At 55.3% G+C, this 10,000-nt stretch overlaps 2 long non-coding RNA genes and 1 other non-coding gene across 3 annotated transcripts in view; all 3 read right to left on the reverse strand.

The window, feature by feature from the left end:
- The window catches only part of LOC103222800 (uncharacterized), an 88,960-nt gene extending 88,635 nt beyond the window's left edge, over positions 1-325 (reverse strand). The window contains exon 1 of the long non-coding RNA XR_012089354.1: positions 1-325. This is a non-coding gene — a long non-coding RNA (uncharacterized lncRNA).
- A 245-nt stretch (positions 326-570) lies between these two features.
- LOC140709022 (uncharacterized) lies at positions 571-3,096 on the reverse strand. The gene is made up of 3 exons (XR_012089356.1): positions 2,580-3,096; positions 2,089-2,234; positions 571-1,255 (listed from the first exon to the last, which is right to left on the reverse strand). It is a non-coding gene; the product is annotated as an uncharacterized lncRNA (long non-coding RNA).
- A 2,875-nt stretch (positions 3,097-5,971) lies between these two features.
- LOC119618648 (U6 spliceosomal RNA) lies at positions 5,972-6,073 on the reverse strand. Its single transcript, XR_005235023.1, has one exon. It is a non-coding gene; the product is annotated as a U6 spliceosomal RNA (small nuclear RNA).
- Positions 6,074-10,000: the final 3,927 nt, after the last annotated feature.

Consider the following 10,000-nt stretch of genomic DNA (forward strand, 5'->3'; position numbering starts at 1 on the left):
CTCGGCCTCCCAAAGCGCTGGATGACAGGCACGATCCCGGTCAAGGCTTCCTTTAACCACAGCTCTGGAGACAGCGTTGCCGCTTGGGCGACCGGGCTGCCAGGGTTTCCGGAGGGAACGGCCTCCTGACTGCGCTGGGCTTCCTCCAGGTGAGCTCAAGACCCGCAGGGCTTCCCTATGGCAAGCCGTCCAGGCTTTCTTCGGATGCAGGTGGCCGCAGAGCGCTCACGCAGGGTCAGTGCTGGCAGCCGGGGGAGCAGCACCGGCTCGGCCCGAATGAGCAGCGTCACACGGTGCACTGAGCTCCCGCCCGCCCGCGCCTGGACCTCCGCCTGCCCCGCCCGCCTTCCCCGCCCTCCCCGCGCCCGGACCTCCGCCCGCCTTCCCCGCCCTCCCCGCGCCCGGACCTCTGCCCGCCCCGCGCCCGGACCACCGCCCGCCCGGCCCTTCCGCGCCCGGACCTCCGCCCGCCCCGCCCGCCGCGCGCCCCGCCCGCCCCGCGCCCTCCCCGCGCCCGGACCTCTGCCCGCCCCGCGCCCGGACCACCGCCCGCCCCGCCCGCCCCGCGCCCCGACCTCCGCCCGCCCCGAAGGTGGAGAAGGACGCGAGCTCCCCACGCTGCCCCAGGGGATGGTGCAGAGGCGTCCTCCCTGTCGGTGTCCCCACTCCACATTCCGTCGTCCTCGGAACAGCCGGCACAGGCCGGGCGCGCGTCAGCTGTCCGGCCGCAACCCCCTGCAGGGGCGCTCCTTGGCCTGCTGCTGCCAGCCAGGCTGCCCCAGACGCAGGCGCTCAGGTCAAGGCAGGGGCCAGCCCGAGCTGCCGACCCAGCTGCTCCTCCGAGCAGACGCCAGGTGAGGAGGCGAGGATGGAGGGAGAAAAACCTCATCCCACAAGGAAAGCTTGGTGACCCCCTGTCTCCCGGGGCAGAACTCCCCTACCAGGAACGGGCATTGCACAACGTGGTTGCATCTGGTTCTGAGCGAGTCCGCCGCAGCTGCAGGCCCGGGCACCCCGCCGAGCAGACCCCCCAGGACCTCCGGGGCCCCGTTTCTACTGCAGGCAGCTGGGGGCCACGTGTGCGCCCGGGCACGTCTCTTGGCCTCTCCCAGACTCGGCTCCCTCATCTGTAAGAAGGTGGACGATGTCCGCCCTGGACAGGACCGCGGACGCGAGAGGTGCCCGGGCCAGGCAAGGGCCACGAGCGCGGATCTGCTGGTTTCTCCCTCGATTCCACGCGTGGGCGTGAAGCGTCCTGTTGGGAGTCAGGCACAAGTGTGACTTAGGAAGGGCGAGCGTTGCTGGGATGGGTGGGGAAAATGTTTTCTGCATCACGGGGCCAGCTGGAGCGGGGAGTGGCCGCCGCAGGATTCCTGGGTGCAGCTGAGACAGCTGGGGCGGGGCGTGCTGGGCTCACACTGAGTTCAACTTTCCAAATAGCCCTCGCGCCACTGTCCAGATCAGACGATAAGAATTTCACGGGACTTTTGTCTGGAAGTTTGCGGTTGACAAGGCGTTTTTTACCTACATGATCACAGTAGCTTTCCCAGCAAGGCTGTTAGCTAGAGAAGGTGCCTGCCCTGCCCTGGAGCCTGAGAGAGGACGAGTTGCAGGCTTGTCCAAGAGAAAGGCCGGGGGGACCCAGCCACCCACGTCCCTGCCCCCTACTACCCTTCCTTCCAGGAAGCACTCAGGACCAAGCCTAGGACTCGCTACAAAGGTGGGTTCCTAGCTAGACTGGCGGGGATGACTAGGAATGGAATCCAGGCAAACACCTGGCCCATCATAGTCAGGTGCAAACCATTCTGACTCTATTTTTTAATGCCATCCTAATTTATCATATGTTGAACTCTGAGAAAGGCCTAGAGAGAGCCACTTTGCTAAGGCAGGCATTATTCAATTTTTCCTTATTCCTATCATAATATTCTGGGTCCTCCTCTCAGAAAGGGAAAGTCCTGCACGGCAAGTTTTCTGCCGACTTTTCTCTACATTCACAATCATTCGCTAAGGGCATTGGCATAGGAAGTAACACGCTGAGTCTCATGCACAACACACAGGAAATGTCCTCTTTAACCATCAGGAACGTACATTCTAGTACCGGAGGTGGGACTTCCGAAAGCGAAAGGCGGGATCCTCTGCTGGGGCAGGGCTTGGTGAGTGCAGAGGCTGTGGTGGGTACTGTCAGGCCTCTGAGCCCAAGCCAAGCCACCACATCCCCCGTGACTTGCACGTAACTGAAAAATCACAAAAGAAGTGAAAATGCCCTGCCGCGCCTTAACTGATGACGTTCCACCACAAAAGAAGTGAAAATGGCTGGTCCTTGCCTGAAGTGATAACATTACCTTGTGAAAGTCCTTTTCCTGGCTCATCCTGGCTCACAAAGCTCCCCCACTGAGAACCTTGCGACCCCCACTCCTGCCCGCCAGAGGACAACCCCCCTTTGACTGTAATTTTCCTTTACCTCCCCAAATCCTATAAAACGGCCCCTATAAAACGGCCCCACCCTTATCTCCCTTCGCTGACTCTTTTCGCACTCAGCCCGCCTGCACCCAGGTGAAATAAACAGCCATGTTGCTCACACAAAGCCTGTTTGGTGGTCTCTTCACACTGACGCGCATGACAGGTACAGACAGGAGGCGGTCGCTCAGCTCTCACAGAGCTATATGGTGATGTCCTGCCCACTTGGAATCTGGGACCCGGGACCTGAAAAAGAGCACATGGGCTCATCCTAGCCTGGAGGTGCAGACAGTGAAGATCAAGTTGATTTAATGCAATCCACAGGGGTAAAAATAGCTTTAAAAAAGAATGAACATTCCATTGGTGCTTTTAACGGAGAAAGTGCAACACAGTTTTGGATATCTTTGCTGGCAGCTGTTCATTATGCAACAGTTCAGCTGGTGGCAGGAAGGGCAGGAAGAAAGATGAGCAGATCCAAAAGATCCAGAGATGGGGAAGGGGCCAGGAGGAGGGGAGGGAAGTGGGTGAGGGTCTTTTCAGAGGTGAAGGGCAGAAGTCCAGAGGTGGATGGGCGTTTTTTTAAAGCTGTTTTTACCCCTGTGGATGGATTGTGGTGAGCCAAAATCACGCCATTGCACTCCAGCCTGGGCAACAAGAGCATAATTCCATCTCAAAAAAATAATAATTACATATAATACATTATTATATATCTCATATATATCTATATATATGTCTCATAAAATCTTAACCGTTTTTACACGTATAGGTCAGTAGCATTAAACATATTCACATTGTTCTGCAACAGATCTCCAGAATTTTTTCATCTTACAAGACTCATCTATTATCATCCATTACTTTTTTTCCTTTTTTTTTTTTTTTTTTTTTTTTTTCCTGGGACAGAGTCTTGCTCTGACGCCCAGGCTGGAGTGCAGTGGCGCGATCTCAGCTCACTGAAATATCCTCCTCCCAGGTTCAAACAATTCTCGTGCCTCAGCCTCCCCAGATTCTCTGAAATCTCCTCCTCCCAGGTTCAAATAATTCTCGTGCCTCAGCCTCCCCAGATTCTCTGAAATCTCCTCCTCCCAGGTTCAAACAATTCTCGTGCCTCAGCCTCCCCAGATTCTAGGATGACAGGTGCCCACCACCACGCCTGGCTAATTTTTGTATTTTTAGTAGAGATGGGGTTTTGCCATGTTCACCAGGCTGGTCTCAAACTCCTGACCTCAGGTGATCTGCCCGCCTCAGCCTCCCAAAGTGCTGGAACTACAGGCGTGAGCCACCGCGCCCAACCTCATCTATTACTTTTTAATGGAAAGTAATAAAAGAGTATTTTCAAACACGTGAGCCCCAAAGGTAATAAAAGAACATTTTCAAACATGTGTAAGAGAGTTGTTCTGTTTCTGCTGCTTTCAAAAATCCCAGGGTGAGGGTGCCTTTCCTTACTTCACCTGCTCCCACCCTAAGTCTCGGGTTGGGAGACTCCAGACTTGGTTTTCACCTGGCTCCCCCTGCCCATCCTGGAGCTTGTCTCCCCTCCTCCCAGCTCCTGCTTCAGCCATCAGTCCCTGCCAGCGTGTGTTCAAGACCAGGGGCCAGGCTTGTTGGGGGGAGGTTGAAGGTCCACAAATGTGTTGGGGCATGTGACAGTGGGGCTCTGGGGCAGCCCAGGAGTTTGGGCTCCTTACATGTGGCTTGATTCAACCCCCCAGTGTTCCAGAGGAAGACGCTGAGGCTCAGAGGCCACACAGCTAGTTAGGGGTTCATCAGGGACTAAGCCAAGGGTCCTGTCACCTCACTCAGAGCCCTTCCTACTAAAACGCACTGAAGACAGAAGGGTCATGCTCCACAGGGAAAAGCACCCCATCACAGCTGTGTGTGGAATATGCACCCCGTATGCTGAACTGCGGTACAGGACAGCCAGCCCCTTAGCATGAGACAGTTGTTAGATCACATGCGTTGCAGACTGGACTTGCTGCACTTAACTCTCTACACAAATATTTATTCTTCATTGTGTACTTCATGGATAGATGCTCACTATTGTCTTATAAGAGATGAAATGGGGTGGCGAGGAGATGTTGGTTAAAGGAAACACAATTTCAGTAATAGGAGGAATAAGTCGCTGAGAGCTGTTACAGCATGGTGACTGTGCTTAGTAACAATGTATCATGTTCCTGAAAATTGCTAAGAGAATAGAGTTTGAGTGTTCTCGTCACAAAAGAATAAGTATGTGAGGTAATGCATACATTAATAGCTCAATGCAAGGCTGGGCACGGTGGCTCACGCCTGTAATACCAGGACTTTGGGAGGCTGAGGACGGGAGATCACCTGAGGTCAGGAGTTCGAGCCCAGCCTGAGCAACATGGAGAAACTCTGTCTCTACTAACAATACCAAATCAGCTGGGTGTGGTGGCACATGCCTGTAATCCCAGCCACTCGGGAGGCTGAGGCAGAAGAATCGCTTGAACCCGGGAGGCGGAGGTTGTGGTGAGCCAAGATCATGCCATTGCACTCCAGCCTGGGCCACAAGAGCGAAACTCCATCTCAAAAAATAATAACAACATCAATTATTACTAATATTATTACTGTTATTAATAACATCACTCCCTGGGACGCTCTGGAACAGGTTCCTCCCACATCCATTTGGCCTGTGAGCATGGTTCTCTGGTTGATCACATATATATATATATATATATATATATATTTTTTTTTTTTTTTTTTTTTTTTTTTGAGACGGAGTCTTGCTCTGCCGCCCAGGCTGTAGTGCAGTGGCCAGATCTCAGCTCACTGCAAGCTGCGCCTCCTGGGTTTATGCCATTCTCCTGCCTCAGCCTCCCGAGTAGCTGGGATTACAGGCGCCCGCCAACTCACCCGGCTAGTTTTTTGTATTTTTAGTAGAGACAGGGTTTCGCCGTATTAGCCAGGATGGTCTCGATCTCCTGACCTCGTGATCCACCCGTCTCGGCCTCCCAAAGTGCTGGGATTACAGGCTTGAGCCACCGCGCCCGGCCCACATATATATTTTTAAATACTCTATGTGAAATATTTTTCTTTAAAAAAAAAATTTTGGCCGGACACGGTGGCTCATGCCTGTAATCCCAGCACTTTGGGAGGCCGAGGCGGGTGGATCATGAGTTCAGGAGATCGAGACCATCCTGGCTAACACGGTGAAACCCTATCTCCACTAAAAATACAAAAAATTAGCCGGGCGTGGTGGCAGATGCCTGTAGTCCCAGCTACTTGGGAGGCTGAGGCAGGAGAATGGCATGAACCTGGGAGGCAGAGCTTGCAGTTAGCCAGGATCACGCCACTGCACTCCAGCCTGGGTGACAGAGCAAGACTCCATCTCAAAATTTTTTTTTTAGGCCAGGCACCGTGGCTCACGCCTGTAATCCCACACTTTGGGAGGCTGAGGCAAGAGAATCACTTGAACCCAGGAGATGAGGTTTCAGTGAGCCAAGATTGCACCACTGCACTCCAGCCTGAGTGACAGAATGAAACTGTCTCAAAAAAACAAATTAATATGAAATGCTTCATGAATTTGCATGTCATCTTTGTGCAATGTCACACTAGTCTTCTCTGTATCATTCCAATTCTAGTATACATGCTGCCAAAGCAAGTACGAAATATTATTTTTCAAAAGAATTAGAACCCAAGAGAATACATTAACTCAACTGCGCAAACACAGTCTAGCGTTTAGCGGGTACCCAGGCCGCTTTAATAAACTTTGACGCCCCCATTTGTAACCAAGACCACTCAGGCCGACTGACCTCAGAATACCATGGGTCAGGGTTACATTTACCCACCCACCGATACTGGCCCCGGTGCCCACTCGCCAGATCAGGAGGACTGTGACTGCCCTTCCCAGAACCTGCAGAGGGTAAATTCTGACAACGCTTCGCTGAAGGTGCCAGATAGCAGGACAGCTCACTCCCAGCCTAACTCAGAACTGATGCCTGCTCGCCTGGCTTGCCACTGGGAGCCGCAGGTTCCTTTCCTCAGCGAGGCAGTGAGGAGGAGCAAGTGTGTTTCTGTCCTTGAAGTCCACGTGGCAACACCCAGGGCCCAGAGAGAGGTCAACACTGGGGCACCCCAGCCTTCCCAGCCTCCCCACGGCACCCTCCCGCTCTCCACTTCTTGTCCCGGCCTCTGCCTCTCCCTGCACAGTTGGCAGGTGGAATGCCCACTTCTTTCTGGAGAAACTCCATCCTTTATCCACCAAGAAGAACGTCGCATAAAAACGCCAGGGTCTGCTGTCATTCATTTTTCCAGATTTGGGGGTTTAGTTGAAAATGACACCACCCATGGCCATTACCAGCCCAGTTCAAGAGCCAGATCGGCCCTCCGGCTCCCCTTCCCCAGGGACTTCTCAGCATTTGGAGAGGATGAGACCCTCCTGTCTTCATCCTCAGTGTAGCTCAGAAAAGGGCGGGAGAGGAAGAGACACCCATCAGCCATCTCCCACGGTCCAGGTGTGTGTAAACACCAGCACTCAAACCTGGGCAGTGAGCCTGGAACCCTCACTATATGTGCATGAAACAGAAGCAGGTGTTCTGAGAAATAAGACTGTGATCAAAGGCATGGAAGAGACAGCAAGAGGAGGAGGAAAGCGGGCAGACAGGAGTGCATGGGTAACGTGGCTCACCCAGAGCACCAAGTCATGAACGCCATCACTGCCTTCGACTCAGGCGAGGAGCCCTGTCCTTGGCCTGCCCCCTCCCTGTGGGGCCACTGGGATGTGCCCACAGCTCCTAGATGGCACCTCAGCCCCCAGACCTCAGGAGTCCCTGCCCAGACCTCCCCAAACCTACTCCTACGGCCCCTTCCTCCTGCAGGGTGGCCTGGGATGGCTGTGAGTGGGTGAGGACTGAAGTGTCCACAGGCGTGTACCGGGAGACCCATCTCTCTGTGGGACAGAACCGGAGGTGGGGAGAAAGGCGGCTGTTGAAAGTGAAGACTGCAGGCTCAGACCAGCCGCCCCACTTCCATGTCCTGATGCAAATCAACGAGGAGCCCAAGAATTCCGATTTCTTTCTTGTTTTTATTTTCTCTCTCTCTCTCTTTTATTGAGACAGGGTCTCACGCTGTCATCCCGGCTCCAATGCAGTGGCGTGATCACAGCTCACTGCAGCCTCCGCCTCCCAGGTTCAAGCAATCAATCCTCCCACCTCAGACTCTGAAGCAAGCTGGGTACAGGCATGTACCACCATGCCTGGCTAATTTTTTAACTTTTTGTAGAGACAGGGGTCTCACTATATTGCCCAGGTTGGTCTCAAGGTCCTGGGCTCATGCAATCCTCCCATGTCAGCTTTGGGAAGTAATGGGATCACCGGCGTGAACCACTGTGCCCGGCCTAGCCTGAGAATTCCAAACTGGAACCTGGCTTTCCAGATACCACGGTGTAGTTTTTAAGGTGGGAGGAGAGAATGTATCCTCTACGACTTTTGCGGCTTGTGTGCATTTGGCCACACTGCGTCACAAACAGCCTCGCCCCGGGGGAGCGAGGGTAGGGGGACCACAGCCTGGAGCGCCCCAGGCCAGGCGGACAGGTCAGGGCTTCACCTGCTGGCTCGCAGAAGGGAGCGGCCAACAGACACCAGGGAAGTCAGGGCTGGGATTCAAAGACAGGCCAAGGCTGCAGAGAGACCTGGAGCCATTTTAGGAAAGAAACGTGAATTCAGGCTTTGCACAGCAGAACTGTCCCCGTGTCCTTCCTGGGGAGGCCTTGGTTCATTCTGCGGGGAATCCCTTGTGTCTCCCCTCTGATGGGAGGGAAGGGAGACAAGCTTTACAGGGGGAAGGTTTCCTCCCGGTCTCCTCATCCTCCAGCACCGCTTTGCTCCAGACAAAGCGCACTCCGCGGGTACCAATCCCTGCAGACAGCGCAGAGCGAGCAGGAGCCCAGAAACCAGCAGGTCGGCTTGTCCCTTGTCAAATCCAAGTGACAACGGACTTCCTGAGGCCACGCTAACTAGACCTACTTTCTGGCTCGATCAGACCCCTGGACTTAAATTCCAGCCCAAGGACTAGCACTGAAAGGGTGGCTATTTCAGCAAACGACCAAAGCTTTTAAAGTAGACTCTTTTAAACCACTTGATGGCTGGATTTCTGAGAGAGAGAGACTAAAGCTGGAGGAAGGGTTCCTCCAGGGATGCACAGGCCCTCCGCTCTCGGGCTCCCCACACTAGACTTCGGGCCGGCCAGATGGGTTAAGGTAGCACTCGTTGGAGTCAATAATTAAGCAATGGAAACAAACAGCCTAAATAAGGGTATTGAGGACTCAGGAAAAGGTGGCTGGGTAATCTCAGGCTCAAAGTTTGAAATGGGAGCGCAGGAGCTGGGCTGTGGCCGCCTCCTCTGCTACCTGGGCGTGTGGCTGTGTAAAGAGGTGTGGGGACCCGTAAGAAGGCCGAGGAGCAGCACTGGCGTGGAGAGAGCAGTGGGAAGGCGGGGACCTAAGCCTTAAAAAATATTCCTTAATTTGGAAACATTTGCAAAACTCCAAAAGAAAAACTTTTAAAGTTCTCCACTCCCTTCCAAACACGCAAACATGTACACAAACAATTAGGATTTTCCCAACGTTTTCATCTATCTAAAAAGAAAGTGCCAGTGCAAATTACAGAACATCGTCGCTTCCTCACGTGCGGCGTTTCCAAGGGCCTGGGAGGGGACGCAGAGGCTCCCCTGGAGGTCCCAGTCTGAAGCATTCAAGTGAGGAAACTCCCGCAAAAGCCCTGATGCATGCACACTGCGACCGCAGAGGCCGGAGCATCCCGCATTTTGGAGGCTGAAAGGCTCTCGGCGCTCCCCTACGGTAACCTTTTCCGTTAACAGAGGAGTCCGCTGAAGCGCAGAGCCAACTAAAAACAGCTAGAATTAAAATCCAGGTCACCCGGCCCGCACCAGCGGTCATTCCTTTCCACCACGCAAAACTGGCCGGGAAGACGGACTCGCGCGCGCCCTCCCAGGCCGAAGCGCATTTCTTCGCTAACGCGTGAGGGGTCGGCTGCGTAGACCGGCGCAGAGGGTGCTCATTTTCGGATCCAGCCCTGTAGTCACTTGAGCTAAACCCCGTTCCAAAGGGGTGGGGGTCGTCGGAGCGGAAGGGCCCCTGTATCTCCGGAGACGGAAACAGTAAGACGGGGAGGCCCTAAGAACGTGCGCCCGGGGTGCGGCCGGGGGCGCAGGGATCAGAGACCCCGAAAAGCTCCACCGCCGCGCCCCAGGGCCGTCTCCCCGCTGGGCTGGACTCGGCGCGGGCGGCTGCAGGGCTCCGGGCGCAGCGCTGGGACCCCGCGGGCCACGTCGGCTCCGCCGCCCCGACGCCCCGACCCGACTCGCGTCTCCCTCGGGCGCGGCACCGCGAGGGGCAGCAAAACGGGGGTGGGGGCGGGCGCCGCGCCCCTTCCCGTCTCCTCCCCGCCAGCCCCTGGCCCGTCCTTTTCCGCCCGGCTCCCGGCAAGGGTCCCCGACTGGCGGCCGCGTCCTTCCTCGCCCGCTGCAGGCTGGGCCGCGGCGTCGAGCGGGGGCGGCGGGGCGGGGCCCA

The sequence above is a fragment of the Chlorocebus sabaeus genome, chromosome 18, assembly GCF_047675955.1.
Source record: "Chlorocebus sabaeus isolate Y175 chromosome 18, mChlSab1.0.hap1, whole genome shotgun sequence".
NCBI classification, from domain to species: Eukaryota; Metazoa; Chordata; class Mammalia; order Primates; family Cercopithecidae; genus Chlorocebus; species Chlorocebus sabaeus.